General features: G+C 35.9%; 1 long non-coding RNA gene across 13 annotated transcripts; it reads left to right on the top strand.

Moving 5' to 3' along the window:
• The first annotated feature begins 5773 nt into the window (after positions 1-5773).
• LOC145091892 (uncharacterized) lies at positions 5774-9334 on the top strand. 13 transcript variants are annotated; one of them, XR_013702366.1, is made up of 5 exons: positions 5778-6406; positions 6491-6719; positions 6818-7871; positions 7961-8019; positions 8140-9334. It is a non-coding gene; the product is annotated as an uncharacterized LOC145091892 (long non-coding RNA). The 13 variants fall into 13 exon arrangements; XR_013702364.1 differs by having other exon boundaries at positions 5784-6406; positions 6818-6925; positions 7176-7209; positions 7287-9334; XR_013702363.1 differs by having other exon boundaries at positions 5785-6406; positions 6818-6925; positions 7176-7209; positions 7299-9334.
• The last annotated feature ends 426 nt before the right edge of the window (positions 9335-9760 follow it).

Below are 9760 nucleotides of genomic sequence, written 5' to 3'. Positions count from 1 at the left end.
TTTCCTGCCCAATTGATTCTCCACTTCATTCTTGAACTCTTTGAACTTTTCAAAAGTTTCTGACTTTTGCTTGATTAAATAGATATACTCATATCTACTATAGTCATCGGTAAAAGTCACGTAGAAGCGGTTCCCATCCTCCATGGTTGATCTAAACGGTCCACATACATCGATATGTATTAGGTCCAATAGACCCTCACCCCTTTCACACGTACTCGTGAAGGGTGATTTAGTCATCTTTCCAAGTAAACAAGACTCGCACGTGTCATCTTCCCTAAGGTCGAATGACTCCAACACTCCATCCTTTTGGAGTTGGGCTATGCGCTTCTTGTTGACATGTCCAAGACGACAATGCCACAAGGATGCTCTATCCATACTATTGGAAGAATCTATGTTCAAAACATCATTTCCTAAGTTATCAACAATCATAACAGTTTCATATATTCCATTACATGGTACAACTTCAAAATAAAATACACCATTTAGATAAGCTAAAATAGAACCATTCTCATTATTAAAAGAAAATCTAAAACCTTGTCTAAACAAACCATGAAATGAAATGATGTTTCTAGCCATTTCTGGCGAATAGCAACAATTGTTCAAATCTAAACTTAAACCATTCCTAAGCACTAAAGAATACACTCCAATCTTGGTCACAGGTGACGATCTTCTGTTCCCCATGATTAGATTTATTCTTCCAGCCTCCACATCCCTATTTCTTCTTAGTCCTTGCACACTAGAACAAATGTGGTAACCACAACCGGTATCAAGAACCCAAGAAATAACATAAGATGAATCGTTAGATTTAATTGTGTATATACCTGCGAAAGACGGCTTGTTCTTTCCTTCCTTGATGGCTTGCAGGTACTCTGGGCAGCATCTCTTCCAGTGTCCTATCTTGTGGCAGTGGTGGCACTCTGCCTCCTTCGGGTTAGGGCAGGGTTTAGCAGGATCAACTTTGGTCCCACTAGAAGAGGCACCATCTCGGGCTTTAACCTTACGATAGTTCTTAGATGAAGCCTTCCTCTTCTTTCCCTTTCCTTGTCCAATAGCCAAGACAGGATCAGCGGGCGGATTGGGAGTTGGTGCAACAGACTTTTCCTTGAAGTTGCTCTCAGCGACCCTCAAGAGACCTTGGAGTTTGCTTAGGGTGACCTCCTCTTTGTTCATGTGGTAGGTCATCCTAAACTGATTGTAGCTCGGAGGCAAAGAGTGAAGCACCATGTCGATCGCCAAGTCTTCCCCAAAGTCAACATTTAACTTGCGAAGGCGGTCGACATACCTTTGCATCTTTTGCAGGTGCACGGTAAGAGACTCTCCATGACCCATCTTAGTGGAAATCATGTTAGTGAAAATCTCATAACGCTCTTGTCTCGCGTTTTGGTGGTATCTCTCCAATAAGTCTTGATGCATCTCGTACGGGTACATGTCCTCATAGGACTTTTGGAATTCGGAGTTCATGGTGGCTATCATGATGCAATGTACCTTCGTTTCTTCGCGCTCATGAGTTTCAAAAGCGGTCATTTCAGCCGGAGTAGCGATTTCAGGGTTGATTTTCTCGAGCTTCTCATCGAGGACATACTCCTTATCCTCATAGCAAGCAATGGTGCGAATGTATCTTATCCATTCGCTAAAGTTCGTCCCATCGAAAGTGACCTTTTGACAAAGGCTCATCAATGTGAAAGAACTAGCAGCAGCGTTGTTTGCGTTCGACATCTACAAATAGAAAAGACAAAGATAGATTAGAATATGAATCCCTAATTATCACCCAATAAGAAAAATTAGGGCTAGGATCCAACAACAATATTTACATATTAGAAAAGGGATGCCGTAATCCAACATGCAAATAATATGAAGGTAAGTGAATGACGATTCACTAATTCTCCACCATAAAAACATAACTTTAAGTCCTAAATGTATTGAGAATTCCTAGGTTCGGATGAGATTCATTGAAACTATTCAATGACATGTTTAAATCTCGATATGCCCCTCTTGTTTGTGACTGGGATACCGATGATCACAAAGCGGGTGTGAATTACCTTGCAAATTCACATGGTGCCTTCATTGTAACGATCACCTATTCGATGTGCCGGTAAACCACACACGCTCCATCGAACTATGATAAACAATGAATCACCCTTTGCCACCTTTGCTTAGAACCAATTAGTGTGCCGGTAAACCACACACGCTCCACTAACTTCTTAGCAAGGGTGCAAAGTGTAATTTCATGGGATTGCACCAATTCACTTTTCCTAAAGTAACTAAGATTGGGAAATTTAAAAAAAAAATGTGTAGTTACTTTGTATTTCATATTATACTTTTAATGAGACGATGAGGTTGCCCTATCCTACCCGTTCGGCTAACGACCCTCCACCGATCAAGCAAGCGGTGGGTGTGAGTGTACACCCATTAAGCGCCATTTTATAGGCCGCAACCTTATACCCACCTTATAGATCGGCTTCGTGAATGAGGCCTACTAACGGTAAGACTAGCATTTTAGTTATACATATATATATATATATATATATATATATATATATATATATATATATATATATATATTAATCTTGTAATATTATATTAGTATAGGGTTGTATTTTAAACTTTTAAAAATCTAGGGTTTGAAATTTAAATTGTCTAAATTAAAACTTTTAATCACAAAACATAAATTTCAAAACTTGAGGACAAGTTTTAAACATTTAAAACATGGAGGATCAAATAACAAATAATCTTTATTAACAATTAATTCCATAATTATCCATATTTGATTTATTTAAAGATTTCTTGCAAGATAATTACCAATTTAATCAAAATGATTAATTAATTATCACATAAGGAAATTAAATATTTTATTAGTTGATAAATATCTTTAATTAGATCAAGATTATAGTCATATATATCAGAAAATCAGATTAAGGTTGATCTAATATGATAAAGGCAAGTTTCCATAAGATAAGTATGAAAAAATCCCGAATCTGGACCTTCCTGACGCTTGAACTCGTCGAGTCCACCATGGGACTCGTCGAGTTCATGACAAAGAGACACAAAATTCGAATTTTGCAAACAAGATTCAAGCAACAATTTAATAGAAACCAATCTAGGCTCTGATACCACTGATGAGTTTTAGCCATAAGAACTTTCCTATGTGCGCATGCGAAACCTTAATGCTTGGATCTAGGTTTCTCTAATTAAACATGCTTTGAATCCAAGACTTCTAATAACTAATTAGGTATAAGAACAATACAAAATCAGATCTAGAAGTTTACCTTTGAATCTCTTGTTTGATCTTGTTGTCTTGGAGCTCTAGAGTCACAATTGTCACTCCTTTAATGGCTTACAAACACCAAATAGCAAAGAAGATGATTTGAGAGAGAGGTTAGGAGGAAATCGGCCAGGGGTTCTCTACTTTAGATGAGATGCCGATTTCCCTTGGCCATGGGGTCTATTTATACTTGTAGACTCCTTAAGGGTTTCACCTTAAACCCTAGTTGGATAATCTTTCCTTAAAGCAATCCAAATCCTTTTCTTAGATAAGCATTGGATGATTTGAGGCTATCCCTAGCCCTAGAATCCGTCTACCCTTCATCCAATAAGGATTTACAGTCTAAAGTGTAACTATCAAACAATTGACAGTTTATACCCTCTTATTTAATTAATCTCTTTAAGTCACCAAATTAATTCTAATTAATTTATGACTTATATTAATCAAATAACAATATTATTATTCCTTATATTATTCTCATAATATATTAATAATATTTATTATCTCATAATAAATCATCCTATCAAGTTGCTATGGTGAAAGCAACCCAAAAGGACCATGCACAATCGGGTCAAATACTTACCTAATATAGTTGCAGCTTTAGACACTATTCCAACAGTATCTACACAACAATGGAACATGCCTTAGATTAGATTCTATCTCAAACCAATAGCTAGTTGTACACTACTACACTATTATTTCTAATTTGGCAGAAAAAAATGCAAAGGATAATTAATTACAGAGTGCAATTTTAGTTCAGACTTTTAGGGCCTTATAGCAGAAAAAAATGCATAGTTGTTGTTTTTTGATACAGAGGAATAAAGTTTCTTTTAGCATCTCAAGATCTATCAATAAGATATTGCATTTGTTGATGAAAAGAAGCTAATATACAAAACATTTTGCAAATTTGAAATTTAGAAAGTTAGAGAAAAACCTGGGTGCAGTTGATTATTTCACAACAGATCTTCTCTTGTCATTTTGCAATCTCAAAAGCTGAAAAAAACATATGAATTCTCCACCATACCATATTTCTTCATAGCCTGCATAACCAAAAGGAAGAGTAAGTATCATAAAATATGGCACAAGCAAAATTTTGTATCAATATTTAAACTACCTATAAATTGCAGTTAAGAAAAATGAGATGGATTTCGACTTTTACCCCTGCACATTGATATAAGTCCAAAAGCATATTTAGGTCTAAATTGTAAGTCTCCCTGCCACTATTTTAACTTCATGCTAAATTTTGCTAACAAAACAACAATTAATTTTCTTTTTTATTAGTTGTCTTCTAGCAAAAGGAATAACTAAGTTATTTAACTACATAAGAGAGTCAAGTTAGGGCAATTGTTGGTATCATCACAACCATCACCATGAACAATTCAAATAAGACAAGTATAATTACTAATTATCATCAACAACGATTGGAATTAGTCAAGACTCCTAAAGTACTAATATTAACATTTCAAAATTAGGTCAAAATTAGAGGAGAAATCATAACTGAATCTTACTTGAAGATGGACGATCTGTTTTTATATATTCACAATTCTAGTTTTAATAATCGTTAATCAATAGGAAGTATCAAATATAAACATAAAACTCGATAGATGTTAAATAAGTTAGGGTTTTTACCCAAAAATGGAGAAAAAAAAAGCTCAAATCGGTTGCAAGGATGAGGTCGAGAAGTTGCAGCACAGGCACCTTTCAGTCCGACAGCTTCGAGTGTGATGGCGTCGGCAAGATAGCTGGAGTGGCAGCGTCGGCAAGATAGTGAGGCGATGTTGGTCGTCGTTCACAGAGGTTGGTTGCAGGTCGGACCGACAGTAGGAGGGAGAAGATAGGATGCGTCGACCACTTTGGAGTAGCTGGAGGGATTTGCTGTCGGGGGTGACGGCGGAGGTGATGTCGGAGGTGACCTCTTTGGCGGAGGCAGTGGCCGCTTGCAAATCGGAGATGCGGTGGGAGGAGCAAGAGAATTGAGTGAACTAGAAAGAGAAAGCATAAGCGAATGTGAGAGTAGGGCAAAATCTATGCGTTCTTTCTCTCACTAAACCGTTTGACGGAGCAGGCGGCGAACGACAAAGCAAATGAGAGTGAGAGGAGCTCCGATCGATAAACCATTTGGGGAATGAGGAATGCAATCGGCGATTGAAAAGTTTGATCCGATACCTCTGATTTGTGGAAGAAGACTTATTTGGGTCATGTGATCTGACCCATTTATTTGATTAATCGATGGCCTAAATTAGTTTAGAAAAGTAATGTCATTAGGAGTTGCAGAAAGTCAAACATCGCTTTTAACAAACATCGCTTTTAAAAAAAATACTAAACATCGCTTTTAACAAACCTCGCTTTTATTTCCTTCGGTTATGTTTAAGTAATCAATAATCCTTAACTATACAATTATTATACAATATATTAAAATTGTCTACCCTTAGCTACAGTAAAGTAGCTAAGGGATTGACATAAATGGTCCTTTGTTTATAGCTTTGGTTGGAGTTTCGGTTTGGTGGGAATTTTATGACATTACATACATTCTTTGGATCGGTCATCGTTACATTTATCGGACTGTATTGTATTTGATGTTTATCAATTGGATGCTTCTGGATTCTTTAGATAAGCAGTCCACCACCGATTTCCTTCCCACCTGTCTTTGGTTTTGTCACAAGGCGATTCCTTCATCGCATATCCCTAACTCAATCACCACTTTCCCAACCCACCTCTCCTGCTACGCTATCTGATTCCTTTCCAGAAAACGTCAGAATCGACTCGATTGTTAGGAAACAAGTTTCCAGTTCCTTGACGCCATATCCGCAAATCATCCGCCACTTTCTGTCATCGGGTAAGTTTGTGCATCCGAGTGGTTTTCTTCTACTGTTTTCTTCTAATTGATACATGTTGTCTTCGTTATCTCCGATGGTTCACAACGTCTATAACTTCCTGGTATTGGCAACGGTGGTGGAAGTGGCAGACTGTACGACGGTGGTGGTGGCAGTTACCGTCCAAACCCTAATTACTACTATCAACCTTGAAACCCTAATCATCAAAATCAATTTCAGTAGCAGTGGCGCCAACCACAGTACACACAGAGGTAGCAGTGTCGACAACTAAACAACACACAACAACAGTGGCTAAGACGGAACCCTATCGGTATGTGTTTCTTTTGTGTGAGTTTATCAATCTATTTCGCATCTCTTTGCTTGTACGCAACTTTATTTACCAATCATTTACAAGCTTCAGAAGAACGATAGAATCTCTGCAAGACATGCACGCCAAGTGTTTATTGATTCGCCTCAATTAGCTACAGCTCACTCGCTACCAGATCTTTGGGAGCATTTCTTTCTTACACATCTTCTCCATATCAAAAATTGGTACCACTTCCTTCTGTGGCTTTGCCTTCGATCAGTTTATTATCTTCTTCATCCAGTCGAAGAAGAAGGAGTTCATCCTTTGGTAACTTTCTGTAAGTCTTAAAACCCTTTGAAAATTTGATGAGAAGGTTTAATTAATAATTTTATAAAGCAAATGTTTAATGTGGTTTTGGGTTCTTTGATCATCAAGACATCGAGCTATTTTTGGTGCTCCCGTTGAGAAACAGGCATCTATGGAGTGTCACTCTACCATATTTCGATCCCTAACCTGTATGACCGCCTACTGCTTCCCCATCAGGTTCCATCTTCTTGGTTCTAAGTTGAAATTTATTATGCTTTACAAATTGGACCATTTACAGTTAATTAATTACATAAATGTTGTTGTTTCTTATGTTTTCAGATAAAATTCCTAAACCTTCCTATCCTTATTTTATCAATTCGTATCAATTGACCTTTCTTTTGATATTCGATCGAAGTTTCTTGTGGAGGTTTGGTGAAATTTTGTTCCAATATTAGGGATTACTAAAATTGAATTTTTGTTATTGCAGAGTCATTGGTAATTAAGTTTTTCAAATGATTGAGGTTCGTCACTGTGAAGCTTGAAATTTGTTCATTTTTATATAACAACATATATAATTCTAGATTAACAACTCCAAAAGTTATATGTGCAGACCAAGTGTTTGATAAAATGCTTAAGAGAAGAAAGGGCATGTTAAATGTTTAAATGTCCATTGTTCTATTGTGTAAATTGTTCTGTAAGCAATCTTTGATTTCAGATGTTGAATACAGTTCAATTTTCAGATTTCTTGCTGATTTAGGGTTCATCCATTCTCCGACTTCAATTTTTAGATGTACACAAATATGGGTGAACACGATGGCAAAGAAAATGTACGGACACCTATATCGGCTCTCTCTCACTGTTATTCTCTCTCCCACTGCCATTATCCTACTTCGCTGCCTCTTACTGGAAAAGAACGACCTACAGAGCCAATTTTGAAAGGGAAGACTAATTGTACCTTGAAAGTGTTTGTTAAAATGCCATCTTTTTAAAGAACATATTAAGAAACTTAGTTTTTCTGATAGACGATAGTCATGTTTTAGACACAGAAAGAGGCGCTTACATTGCTCCCTCAGAGGGATTAAGTTCCCACAGAATCCCCATAAACCCCAACAACAATCTCAAAGAAACTCATGATAGAAAGACTGCTGGTGTATGGGGATATTTCTTTAAAATAGTCTTCCAGGCAAGTATTTCAAAAAATAAAGCTTCACTTTGTGTTATTTCCATTAATACCCTTGCTCACCTTCTCCCTTAATAAACATATATGTGCAGGAGCTGTTGGACTCGCTGATAGTGTATTTTGGTTCATAATCTATCTGTTTCTTACCCCTGTAGGTTACAATTTAACTTTAGTAAGCCTTTCTTGCATTTAGGCTTTCATGTTAAAACGAGATAAAAACATGCATGAAAATGGACATGACCATTTTGAGGGGTATTTTTGTCCATTTCAGTTGGATGTTAGGATGCATTCTCTCAATGCCATTCTCCTCATTATGCCATACCCCGTGAAAGTTAAGTTTCAACCTCTATTCAAAGTCAACTTGAGTTTGGGATTCGTTATTAACTCATATTTTTTTCTTTAAAAATGATTGTTAGCTTACAGGTAACTAAACAAAACGTAACTAAAAAAAATAGTCATATAGATTAGTTTTTATGCTATTAAAAAAACCTTTACAATCTATTTTCGATATTGTTTGTCGATTTAATATCATTTGACATTGAAGGTAAAGAATTGAATTGAATATAAAACCTATACAACTAACTAATAATAATGTTTTCATCCCACTGGATATTTTATGGCAACATGATCGGCAAAGTTGTTTGTATACCACTTATCTAGGGGCCATTTGAGTACTTTCCTACAATTTATTGAAGTTAGATTGTTATGTTTCGCCTGTAAGCATGTAATTTGTTTATTTTTTGTTACTTGGCTCATAACTCTGTTACTATTTATAAATTTGATTCAAAGTAGACGTATCCCTGCACTTATATGGTTTTTTTGTTACTTGGCTCCCCCATGGTATTTGTTTTTTTATTACATTTATGGAATGCTCATTTTACATTTGTTAAAAAAAATTGATTTCAACAGTTTTGGACCAAAATGCCCCTGTATAATGTTTTTATACTTAAAAAAATTTCAAATTTAACAATTTTGGATGAAAGTGCCCTTACATACCTTGGACAGTTGAGGTTGCCCCACCTGCGTCTCTAGACCATGGTTCCTTTCAATATTTATGAATATGCTTCCTTGGGAAAGTGGTTAGTTTCTATGTTTAATTGCCCAAATTTCAAATAACAGCTACTTTTCTTTTCATTGATTTGTTCTCATTATTGGTTGTTTTTTAGTTCTTACACTGTGGGATGGGCTTCTATTTCAAGGAAATCATGTGGGAGCAAATCTTAAAGGAGTGAATCTAACGGTATAAGTATCTGTTTTTTTGTGCGGTTATGGTTCTTTCTGTCTACTTGATGTTTGTATATTTGTGTCTCTTTTTTGTTTCTTCAAAACAAAGACTTTTGAGTTTGACTTTTTAGATTTAGTTTTACATTTCGGTTTTGTTTGGTCGTAGTCAACATTTATTGCGTGTACTTTTTCTCATATTTACTTGGCATATGTACTGAATAGCAACGTACTTTTACCTTTCATCGTTTTGTTTGTCTTTTTCAATTTGTTTAATTTTTTTACGAAAAACCAAAGTACATTGTATTATAAATTTCATTTTAGTGTGTTTTTTATTATTCAAGCCCGTTCTCCATGCATAAATAAATCAAAACATTCTCCTGTTTAGTAAACTGTCCCATATAGTAACAATAATTAACCCTACATTTTAAATATAACAATCAACGGCACACTACCTATCACTACACCACATACATAACCAATAACCAAAAGACAAACTATGTTCTTAACCGAACCCCGCGGGGCGGGGTACCCCAACTAGTTTCAATTATTTTATTAAATTCAAATGAAATAGAAACATAAAGATAATGATAATGGAGTCATTCTCAAAGCATTTCACGTGTGTCTTATGGATCCTATTTTATTAGTTTTTTGGTGTGTTATTATGGGCA

The sequence above is a fragment of the Lactuca serriola genome, chromosome 3 (assembly GCF_051521515.1).
Source record: "Lactuca serriola cultivar US96UC23 chromosome 3, Lser_US96UC23_V15, whole genome shotgun sequence".
Lineage (NCBI taxonomy): Eukaryota > Viridiplantae > Streptophyta > Magnoliopsida > Asterales > Asteraceae > Lactuca > Lactuca serriola.
This window is presented reverse-complemented; position numbering and strand designations above follow the sequence as displayed.